Source organism: Prunus avium, chromosome 1 (assembly GCF_965620075.1).
Source record: "Prunus avium chromosome 1, drPruAviu1.hap1.1, whole genome shotgun sequence".
NCBI classification, from domain to species: domain Eukaryota; kingdom Viridiplantae; phylum Streptophyta; class Magnoliopsida; order Rosales; family Rosaceae; genus Prunus; species Prunus avium.
The window spans coordinates 35,615,434-35,628,311 of record NC_142284.1 but is presented as its reverse complement, the minus strand read 5'-3'; positions in this window follow the sequence as shown (position 1 = coordinate 35,628,311).

The following is a 12,878-nucleotide window of genomic DNA, read 5'->3' as shown; positions in this document are numbered from 1 at the left end:
TGGTAAACTATGTTCTCGTGCATGGTAATATTAGTTAACATTAGTTAACATTAGTTTCTCTGGGAGCAACAAGATCCGCTGCCCCATGGAGGCAAGTTTCAACTTTACCCTTTTCTTTTCTTTGTTAATGCTTGTGAGTCCCCAAAGGCAAATCCACGAACTAGAAGATATTAACTGAACAACAAACAAATAATCCACATAGTTTGACAAAAAATAAAAAAATAAAAAAATAAAAAATCCACTTGAATTGATAGATGTTATAATAGAGCGATTCCGAGCTCTCTCTGTATTTATCATCGGTGCATTTATACACATTTTATAGTAAATTGAGCTTAGACCCATAAAATTCATTTGTAATCACCTACAACCCTTTCCTTTATTTTTCTATTTAAAATACCCAATTTTTTCAAGTAAAACCCGCTGACTAGGATCTAAGTAAACAAGTTACCTAATCTAGCTTAAAATTTGATTTATTCTATTTTTCGGATTCCGAAACTACCCGTATTTACAAGTTAACGTGTTATGTTGAGGTGTAACTAATGACACACGTTGAATTTGGAAATATTTTCAAATGGTTGTAATGGATGTAGGAATTAATTTAGAAACTTATTTGAAATTAAATATTAAATTCAACATTAACATATTAGTAACGTTTTGGTTTATTTTATGACAAAAAAAAAAAACGTTTTGGTTTATTAAATAAATTTTTGTTGTTGTTTTCCTTTTATGAATTATACTACTACTAATCTATTTTATTATAGTTTTATGAATAATAGTGTATATTCTAATTATGTTGAAAAATATTTTGATAATCTATTTATTGTTTGTTTTATGAAAAAACATTTTTTTTTAATGAACCTATTTTTTCTCTAAATAATGTACCTATTTTTTTTTCTCTAAATTATGTACCCTTTTTTCTCTAAATAAAGTACCTATTATTTTTTTTTATGAAAAATAATTTTTTTAAATGAACCTATTTTCTCTCTCCAAATAATTTACCTATTTTTTTCCTCTAATAATATACCTAGTAAAACAATGTACGTATTTCTTTAAATGAACCTATTTTTCCTCTCCAAATAATGTACCTATATTTTCTATAAATTATTGTATTCGGAAATTTCAATTACAAAGTAACTGACTTAGTTTTTTTTTTTTTTTTAAAAAAAAAAACTTTGGTAAATAATATACCTATATTTTATTTAAATAATATATTTATATTTTATACGTATATATTTATATTTAAATTTTTTTTATAGGTACATTGTTGGATATGTAATTTACAGATATGTTTTTTGGTTTGCAATTTTAGGGGGCGGTATGTGAGAGGGAATGACAACCAAAAGAAATGGGGTGATTGATATGCTATTAATAGGGAGTGTTAATTACAATTATGACAGTTAATGAAATGCTTGAAATAAATTATAAATAAAATATGAAGTTTGGTGGCAACGATGTAAAAATATAGGAATACTACGACCTCTTATATCCTACTGGTCATTTAAATTTGAAATTGGGTTTTACACATAGATTTATAGAGTGATGGGTATATGTCTAAGAAATAGAAAATGTAGGGATCTATATTGGACAAGCCCTTTAAAAGAATATTAATCACTTATTAATCCGATGGATTTTAATTAGTACACATCAGTATACTTGTAGGACTCGGATTCTCTGCTCTGATTTTCTGTGCCATGATTTGCTTGACTTTTGTCTTCCACATGCCACCTCATTAACATTTAATCTAAGAGACTTAAAAATTGACACATCATTCTTCAAACAAAAAATTACTCATAATTAAAAAAAGAAAAACAATACCCTAACCCAACTAACATCAAACTTAACATCGTCTCCCCCCCCCCCCCCACTTTTTTTTTTCTTCTGCCTTCTTACTTTAGCACTTCTTTTACCTGCCTCTGCCCCCAAAATCTTTTCTCTCACCAAGCTTTCGTTTCTCCAAAATTCTGTAATCACAATTGTAAGACCCGTGTGTTGGGGAAACAAGAACGGTGAGCAATCCCACATCGCTCGGGGAGGGATAGGTGAAGTGCTATAAATGTGTGGGCACTTCTTTTCCTAACACGAGGCCTTTTGGGAGCTCACTAGCTTCGGAGTCATGGGAACTCCGAAGTTAAGCGAGTTAGGGGCTAGAGTAATCCCAGGATGGGTGACCCACTGGGAAGTTGCTCGTGAGCTCCCAGAAACAAAACCGTGAGGGCAGAGAGGGGGCCCAAAGCGGACAATATCGTGCTAGGAGAGTCGGGTCGTGACAAATGGTATCAAAGCTGGACCACGACCGAAAGTGTGCCAGCGAGGACGCTGGGCCCCAATGGGGGTGGATTGTAAGACCCGTGTCTTGGGGAAACAAGAACTGTGAGCAATCCCACATCGCTCGGGGAGGGACAGGTGAAATGCTATAAATGTGTGGGCACTTCTCTTCCTAGCACGAGGCCTTTTGGGAGCTCACTGGCTTCGAAGTCATGGGAACTCCGAAGTTAAAGCAAGTTAGGTGCTAGAGCAATCCCAGGATGGGTGACCCACTGGAAAGTTGCTCGTGAGCTCCCAGAAACAAAACCGTGAGGGCAGAGAGGGGGGCCCAAAGCGGACAATATCGTGCTAGGAGAGTCGGGTCGTGACAACAATCCCTTCTCTTTCCTATATCAAAATAAAAAATATATATCTTTCCATATCCATTGATTCGAGAAAATAATCATAACTCATCAATCAATAGACCTTACAAAACAATCCGAATATCTAGGTCTTGAAACGTAATTCCTCTTTTATCCAGGAAAACAGTGAAAGAATATTTTTTCCTTCAACCACCCTTGTTACTGTTATTATTTGAAAGGTTTTTGCTATTTCACGTTTTGATTTTGTTTTAATATTTTGGTTGTTTTCTTTTATTTATTATGGGAGTTACAATTGTTTAAATTTTCAGTTTTTATTTTCTATTCATTGCCTTAATTTTTCTGGTTTAATGTGTCTGGAGGTTACTAGTGTTGGATGCCTATAAAAGGCCACTCCTCTTTCAAATTTCTCTATCCTCATTATTTTCCTTCTTATAAAATTCAAATAAATAAAAAAACAGCTATATGTTTTAAAAGTTAAGGTATTAAAGTCCAAAGTTAAGAAAAATAATAATAATTTTTAAAAAAAACTAAAGTTAAGTACACCGTTGATTTTTGTTAAACCAATAAAACACAAAATAAGTTTCTAACTATAAATTGGAGTCATCAGCCACACTGTCATTAAAGTAAACCCAATATAACTTTTTGTTTTAATGTTATAGACTAATTAAATCTATCTTTGGATTTTTGTTATTAAAAAAAAAAGGGAAAGTTTCTCTAAATTGTAAATACTTAGTGCCCATTTGGCATTGCTTATTTGGGACAATAAGTGATTTTTTTAAAATTTTGGGAAAGTCAGCCCGTTTGGTAAACTATGAGAAAATCACTTATTTTTAAAAATTGCTGTGAGAGAAAGCTATAAGGGAAAGCAACTAATGAGGTGCTTTCATTTTTTGATTATGAGGGAATCAGTTTCGAAGATGTGCTGGGTCTAATTATTATACGGGAATCATTTTCTGATTATACGAGAATTAGTACCAACAACACTTTTAACAAAAAATTTACCAAACACCAAACTGCTTTCTCTTATAGCAAGTCTAACAGTGATTATTTTCACAGCACAGCAATGTCAAACTGGCCCTTAGTCTGTCTTCATTAGCTTATCATTCAAAATTAAAAACATTAAAATTCAACATTCAACAAAACCCTTTTAAAAAATATCACCATTGCACGTTTGGTTTAAAACAAAATCCTAAGTTTGTTTTCAAAAGCTAATTAAGTACACCAGATTTTGTAACCGTTATTTTAAAACAAAATTGAAGTGAAATATCTTGTCATAAATTTGGCACGTTTAAAAAAAAAAGTTATTGTTTGTTTATAAATAGCCTAATTTTGTAACCAAGGGACAGGCTCATGCAATGCAATTCATGTGTCATATTAGTTTTGATGGAGGCGCACATCCAAATTTATCAAGCAGATGGAAAAACACAAAGAAGGAGGCAGAACATTTGGCGGCATATTTTTGTTTGAATTATTGGATTGTACATGACATCATTAAAGTGTTCAATGTCAACTTTAATGCGCTAATGAATTTCAAGATCGAATGTGGAAAGCTGTAGGAAGATATTGAGACGCTACAAGATCAAGTGATGGATCTAGAGTTAGAAATTGGAATGCTTAAGACAAGATGAAAATCCATAAGAAAATAGTATTGGCCAGCCTCAAAGTATCGTGAACATAAGCAACATGGAAAACAGGTAAGGGGGAAAGCATCTACGTTAATAAGCTTTGAAATTACGGGAGAGATTGTTGGGGTAATTTCAAATGTTAGAAGTTTAGGAAATAAAAAGTTGGAATCTAAAGGGTTTAGCTATTATTTATAGTTTATGAGTTGAAGTTAATGTGAGGTTTAGTGGGTATAATTGTTATGATTATGTTTAATGTTGAGTTAATATTATGGCCTATAAATAGGCGTTGTATCCACTTTATGTTTGAGAGTATCAAGGGAGTATCAAGAGTATCAAGTGTGTTGTAGTAGAGTATTTGAAGTATCAATCTTATTGAAGTTTGTCTCAAGTAAGTTTTGTGTAGGAGCTCTGTGTAGCCTTCGAACTTCACATCTCCAAAAATATGTTATTTATTTAGTCCATTAGATTGTATTTCCCCTTTCACATTTAGAGTGTATGAGCATAAAGCTAAATCCATCAATATCCCGTTCGAACACTAAGTGAATTCATGCATCCACCCCGCAGACCTCATTGGGATGCTGCCATACGGGTCCTTAAATACATCAAGGGGACTTCAGGTCAGGTTTGTTATTTTCTGCCTAAACTTGTTGCTCAAGGCTATACTCAAATTGAAGGTTTGGATTTTGATGAGACTTTTGCTCTGGTTGCTCGTTTAGAATATGTGCAGTTGTTGTTGTCCATTGCATGTCACCTTAAGTTCAAACTACATAAAATGGATGTCAAGAGTGCGTTTCTAAATGGTGTTTTACAAGAGGAAGTTTATGCGGAACAACCTGCATGATTTCAAGACCATATCTATCCCAATTGTGTAGTTTGAAAAATGCTTTCTATGGCCTAAAACAAGCCCCAAGAGCATTATATGATCGACTGTCTGCTCATCTTCTTCAAAAAGAGTACACTCATGGTAGCATTGACAAAACCCTCTTTGTCAAAAGAACCAAACAGGATTTAATGGTCGCACAAGTATATGTGGACGACATTGTTTTTGGGTTTACTTTTGACACTCTTGTCAAAGAATTCCATGAGGTAATGAAAACCGAATTTGAGATGAGTATGTTTGGCGAACTAAATTTTTTCCTTGGTTTGCAGGTCCAACAATTCAATGGAGGAATGTTCATTTCTCAAACAAAGCATGCCAAAATCCTTGTGTCTAAATTTGGTATGGAGTTCGCCAAGCCTACTCGAAATCCCATGAGCACAAGCGACAAGCTTTCTAAGGATTCACAAGTCAAAGGTGTAGACCAAAAATTATACAGAAGCATGATTGACAGTTTGTTATATTTGATTGCTAGCATACCAGACATCTCCTTTAAAGTTGGACTTTGTGCCCGCTTCCAATTTGTTCCCAAGAATCACATCTAATTGCCGTGAAGCGAATTCTTCACTATGTAAGTGGTACTACGAATTTTGGTGTATACTACTTTTTTGATTCAAATGTTGAACTTGCAGATTATTCCGATGCGGATTAGGCTGGAAACATTGATGATAGGAAAAACACAACTGGGGATTGCTTTTATATAGAAAACAATATTGTCTCCTGGTTTAGCAAAATGCAAAATTGCTTCTCTCTTTCCACTGTTGAAGACGAATACATAGCTGTAGTAGCTGTTGCACACAGTTGTTATGGATGAAACAAATGCTCAATGACTATGGCATTCAGCAAGGTAAAATGGTAACATTTTTTGATAACATGCACACTACTTTATTTTAAGTACCTTGAATATCTCCTCTCTTGCACATGTTTCTCTTTGGATTGACATCACACTATTGCACATAAGCTATTGATCTTTTTTTTTTCTTTTAAATTTAAAAAAAAAAGGGGTGACTCATCATTGCTCAGTAATCAGCCCTCTTGTCTAACCAACGTTGAGGTTCGCGTCAAAAGGCTTTCATTTTTTTGCTATCCTTGCTTATTTTTGGAGCCTTCATGATTCGGATAAGTATATCCTCGGGGTGCCTCATCACCCAATCACTTGTAATCATCTGACTTGAGCACACTGATTGAACATCCTCTACATGGGTCATGTTGAAAGCTAAATAAAGTGAGCCTTAAAATAAATAAAATATAAAAAATCATAATCAAAATAAAATGATCACCATGTGCTTACTATGCTTACAGTGTATGTTCTATCTTAAGTTAGATAGGTCTTGGGTGGACGTATTCCTTATACTTGTTTGTGCCTGATAAATCACGGCCATAAGCTGGCCGAAGGAGCCCCTTCTCTCGGCCCTGACACTTGTTCGTAAAAACTGAAACGCAGCGTTTCGCCAGGGTACTTCGCCTTCCTAAAGACAAAAGAAGAAATGTTAAGGCATGATCATCTCGGCCTCAAGCGCAGGCCGAGGCCGAGGCCGAACAAAATCGCGGCCGGAAATATTAAAGTCAGATCATCACGTGATAGCAGGGACCCAGGCTTCATTTAATGAAGTAGTGCCTGTTTAATGTAGCAAACCCACTGGCCACAAAGAAGCATTTAATGCATGAGGGAAGGTGGGAAGTGACTGAAGTCAGGATTTGGTGATGAGGATCAGAGTGATTAGACGTGGACATTCTCACAAGAATTCTGACAGCCTGAGATATTGGTTTACCAGCTATCCAGGCCATAAATGCGTCTCCACGGCCAGAAGCTCAGAACCCACGATCAAGAGCGGCGGCCGAGATTCACCGGGATTTCTGGGGTCACACCACCATACTTCACGATCCCAAATGTCGATTGGACTGCCCACTTGCTCCAATCCAGCTCCACCATGCAGATTTTTAGCCTCGATTACTCCTCCAGAGACTCTTCCTATAAATACAAGACTCGAGCTACATTCAAAGGGTTCAACACCAAAACAAAGCCTCCAACGGAGCAACTTATTTTTTCCTGTAATGCACTTTCAATATCTTTACTTGCTTTCCTAGGAGTAGTGTTAGATTGTAAGGAAAATCCATTCATCAATATATCATACGACCCTTGATTTTCAAGGCGCCGGAGCACCATCCTTGTTGTTCGTTCACTTACCCCATATATCACACGACCGTCGCTCCCTGAGCAGCGCGCCGGAGCACCGCCCAAAACCCACCACCAACACCATCACTCAACGGCCTTGTAGTTCAGGCCGTGAACCTAACAGCCGACACCAGTTCCTCTCTCGGCTACAATTGTTTGATTAGGAAGACAGTTCAAACAGGCGCACCACTTATCCATCCAACACTCATCAACACATCGACGCACGGTAGACCGTGCTGGCACGCCCGCGCACAACCGCACCGCACCCAAAAGCAGAAAACCGCGTGTTAACGCACATCCCCTCGGCCCGGAACTCCAGGCCGTGAGATTTGCGCGGCAGACAATACTTAATTGAAAAGAGTTCACTTCACACATTTGCTTCTTGATGGTAGAATCATTTGGTGTTTTTTTTTATCTTTCACCATGACTGTGTTATGCCTACTCTTATCTCTGTGAGTTTTTTGTCTCATGTGATGTAGTGCTTTTGTCCCTGGCATGCTATGCTTCACATGCGTTTAAGACAGAGCTAAGTTTGATTCTTCTTTCTCTCATCACCCACAAACTTGGCATGTTTATGAATGGAATTAAGTATATGTACAAGAGAGCTTTGGTTTGCATCTATAGTCTGCTTTGTGTGTTATTTGTTTTGCTACTTCTTTTATTTTTCGTTGAATTATTTTTACTCTTTCATATTATTTTAATTTTTTACTTCTCACCTTAAAAAAAAAAAAATCCCCCCAGAAACGGTGCATCACTCTGTTTGCTTAAGTGTGCAACCTAGGGTTCACTTCATCAGTTTGTTAGATTCGATTTCCAACTTCTCATAGCCTCCATTGACGCCACCAAGGGTTCTTTTCAACACTCTGGCAGCTTCTCCCCACCTCTCGGCGTTGTCGCCTAGCCATGGTCACCACGCGCAACCGCCAGCCCTCATCTTCATCAAATACACCTAACCACAGCCCATCTCGTTCCGTAAGCTGCTGCTCAGCTGCTACTCCATCTTCCGTCACCATGCCTGCTGCGTCCCGATCAAGGCCCTCCTCTTCGCGTTGCTCACATTCCATCAGTACCTCACTTGCTTTTTACCATCCTCCGCTCTCCCACTTTGTGTCTCCAGCATATTCTACTCGCTATTTTAATGTGGTTTGTCATTGTCTGTTGCTAATTGAAGAAGATTTTGATCTCTCCCGTTTCAGTTCCACCTTCGTTGACTTTCTCACTCAGCATCGTCTCCTGCGGTTGGCTCACAGTTTGCCATTGCCCAATTTTTAGATTGTTCCAGAATTCTATGCCAACTTTCCTGCTGAACCCACTGTCTCTTATTCTCTTCCTGACATTGTTGTGAGTGTGCGTGGTGTTTCTATTTCGGTTAATGTCATGTTTATTACAGCTGCACTTGGCCTGGCTCTTATTTGCTCTAGCCCTACTTGTGAGCCCGTTCCAGATTTCCTTCCACGCCATCAGCTTGTGAATCCCCTCTATGTGTCTCCACCCGATGTTCTTCCAATCGAACTCTCTTCAGGTATGATGTCCCAGTGGACCTACACTCTGTATATGCTCATACGTAACTATTTGAATCCTACTTTCCAACATGGGAAAATGAGTTGGAAGGCTGCCCATATTCTCTTCTAGCTTGTGATTGAGCACTCCGTCAGTGTCGAGTTCTACAATTGTGACAGCATCATCACAACTGGTGCCACAAATGCCATTGTTCCTATAGCCAGTCTTGTTCTACCTCGGATCATCACGGTTCTAGCTGCTCTTTCTGGTATTCCTATCCTTCCTACGGATGATATTGGCTCTTTTGACACTATCAAAGTCAATAATCAGATCACTTCACAGCGATGCTCATTGTGCCTCTGGTGGTTTCTCCATCGAGCAACAAGACCTTTTGGACTCGCTCTCTGCATCCCATCAAGTGACGCATGCACTTCTTCGCCACATTCGGAACCATCTTGATACTTATGGTGAGCTGCTGCTGACTCTTGTTAGGTACATCCAGCCTGCTGATCCTCCTTCTTGTCACTCTCGGGCTCGCATTCTCTAAGGTCCATTTGTTTTGTTTCTGACTTTGTTCTCCTTTTGTTGCCTTATTTGTGTTCCTATGGCTTTCCTAAACAAAAAGGTGGAGAAAACTTTTGTTACATATGCAAGTTAGGGGAGTAACTTGACTGTTGGAAGCAGAATCATGATATTTAGGGGGAGATAATTTTCTATTTTGTATGTGATATCGGAACTTGTAACTTTTGTTACATATGCAAGTTAGGGGGAGTAACTTGATTGTTGGAAGTAGAAGAATGATATTTTGGGGGAGATAATTTTCTATTTTGTATGTGATATCAGAACTTGTAATGACTTGCTTAACCTCTTAACATATGAAGGATTGTTGTTTAATTGTGCCAAGTTCTGTTTCTTGATTTTCAATTCTATTGTGCTTCATTGGTAGTCTGTTTGTTGGTGTGCAGAAGTTACAAGAACTGGATGTTTGTTGGGCATAGTAAATTAGGTTGTTTAGTTTCTCCATGTAAATGTGTCTACAATGTAATCTAGTGTTTTGTCTAGGAAAGGCCAAAGGGGGAGATTGTTAGTATGAAAATTGTATTGGCATTTCCTAGACTCTAGCCTAGGTCAGGAATTAGTGTGTGAATATGTGTTACTGGAAGTTTTAGCACAACACATTCAACTCCAGATTTTCAAAGTATGACTGGATCGATATGAGAAACTTGATTTCAGGTAAATCATGACATAATCATGCATTCATTATAGGATTCCTAGCTAGAGTTATTTTCACTCAAATGCTTTTGTATTAGTCATCTTTTTATTAGGATTAGATTTTATTTCTTGATATTATTTTCCTATTTGGACCTTATTTTGGTTTAAAGTTAATATATCCTTTTTTCATCTTTACTTGGAGTGCACGTCTTATTTGGCTTCATTATATTGATATTGGTTTAAATTGTTTCCTTATATAAATTGATGGGATTGGAAGTTATTCAAATGTATGCATCAAGCTGGCGTAATTGTATAGAATCAAATTGGTTTTAGGCAACATTTGATCTCTTAGGCTTTAAGAAATTCCCTTGGAAAAAGAAAAAGATGTCTGTATAAAGATGGCTTGACTTCTTGGTTTTTAGTACATCTTTCACATGTTTTGATTGATCATTTAAATTTCTCTAGAAAAGCTACGGTGCATATAGTTGAGATAAGTCATCAAATGTTCCATGTTTACTTGGTGATTTATCAAATACTTTCATCATTCATATTGCATTCATTTGCATGTTCTGTGACTCATACGATTGAAGGCACCAAAATCGTGGTGGCGGTTTGTCTCCGGCGAGGTTAAAGCAATTGTGACCAGTATTGCGTTCAACATAAGGAGTGTCAAAAGATCATCCGGTGACAGAAGTTGGGTTATGAAGAAGTCGATAAATATTATCTAGATTACGTCTAGGATAAGTGCATTTTTGTCATCCTACAGGTAATTTCAATTAGTCCTTCGTATGTACCTACACACTTTCAATGGGCAGATGTTTTTACAAAGGCCTTAGGGAAGGATCAGTTTGTGACATTTCACGACAAGTTAGGACTTCATGATATTCACTCTCCAATTTGAGGGGGAGTATTAAGAAATATCTTTGTAAATATTTGTACTATCTTTACTTGCCCAAATTAGTGTAGGTCAAATCCCACTAATATATTGATAGAAGGCTATGCTTGTATGTATGTATTGTACTGTTTGACGTTTTGAATACAATAAAATATTCAACCATTTATTTTCTTGAGATACCAAGCATTATGTGTTATTTTTGTTTTTTTGTTTTGGGTAGCTAATTTGATAGAGATACAAGCATATGCTAAAGTTGTCGTAGCATGATGACCTGCAATTCATTGTACTATTAGCTCCCTTGGTTGGCACTATTCCGTTGATTATCTAATACAAGAAAAAAAATATGTATGTAAAGAAAAATAAAAAATAAATATGTATGTTGCAGTCTTCTTCCATTGAAAGTTGGTTGAAGGAAAATATTATAGATTAACTAGGAGTAGCACAAGCTGGATGGAGAGGAAATTTTAAGTTTAGTGCATCTCATGTGTGAAGTCGAATGGAAACTTATACTTATGTTAATAGTACTCATTAACTTTCAGTTTCATTGTACCTTTAAGATTACATATATCCATGAAGAGCTCGAAAGCTAAGTGTTGTCATTGAAGAAAATTTCTGATAATGTGATACTAGAAAAGCATAAATTGTTGAAATCTTTGACGTTAAAATATGAAGACACTAAGATTTTCCTTGCTTGACTTCATTAAATAAGTGGTTTGGATTCTGATCAGTTTAACTTAACATTTTGTTTTAAATGCAGTGGCTTTCAGTGCTGGAGTTCCTTAAGAGTCAAATTGTGGAGAAGCAAACCAAAGAATAATTCATTACAAAACACAACCAAAGCGTAATTCAAAACAAAACACAAACAAAGCATAATTCAAACAACGCATACATCAACACAAAATATCTTCACTTGACTTCATCCACCGTCATTACCTCTCACCGCCCATAAGTGCTCCATCAAGTCAACTTGGCGTCGTTCATGAATATAAGAATATTGCATCTCTGTATAACGATCAATCATACGGTTGTTGTAACGACTGTACTTAAGCAACGGTTTGTGCTTTAGTGGTTGTCCAATTTGCTCCCACTGGCCTTTCATAAATTCTTGTCAATGTCGTGTTCATGTGATTGGGTTTGAACACCTCTGGAGCATCATAATCATACTCATCCTCCACAACCATGTTATGACGGATGATGCACGTCATCATAATGCTCCGAAGCAGCTTTTCATCAAACATACGAGTAGCCCCCCTAATGATTGCCCACCGAGCTTGGAGGATACCAAAACACATTTCTACGTCTTTCCTATAACCCTCTTAATAGGTAGCAAACAATTTTTCCTTCTCCAATCAGGGATGTGGAATTGTTTTGACGAATGTCGTTCACCTAGAGTAGATTTCGTTTGCTAGGTAGTACCCACCTTAGTAGACGGTATTATTGATTATATAGGTGATCTGAGGGGCTTGCTTTCTCAACACATCGTTGAACATCGGGGATTGACCGAGCACATTGAGGTCATTTTGAGATCCCACAACTCCGAAAAAGGCATGCCAAATCCATGTATCAAATGATGCAATGGCTTCCAGAATAATACATTTTTTTCTCTTTCCTATTCCCATAATCTCATTGCCAGGCGGTTGGACAATTCTTCCATTGCCAGTGCATACAGTCGATACTTCTAATCATGCCTGGGAAATCTCGAGCTTCGGCTTTTTGTAGAAGCCCTTGGAGGTCCCAAGCGTAGGTTTGCGACGGTAATCCCTTGTGTAGAGAGTTTCGATTGCATCACAGAATCTGACCAAGCTCTCTAGGATAGTGGATTTCCCCATCCTAGCAATCTCATCCACCTGGTCTGCAGATGCACCAAATGCCAGCATCCATAAAGAAGCTGTAAGCTTTTGCTCTGGAAGAAGCCCCAAAACCCCAGTGGCATCACACTTCTAAATGAAGTATGCATCGTAATTGC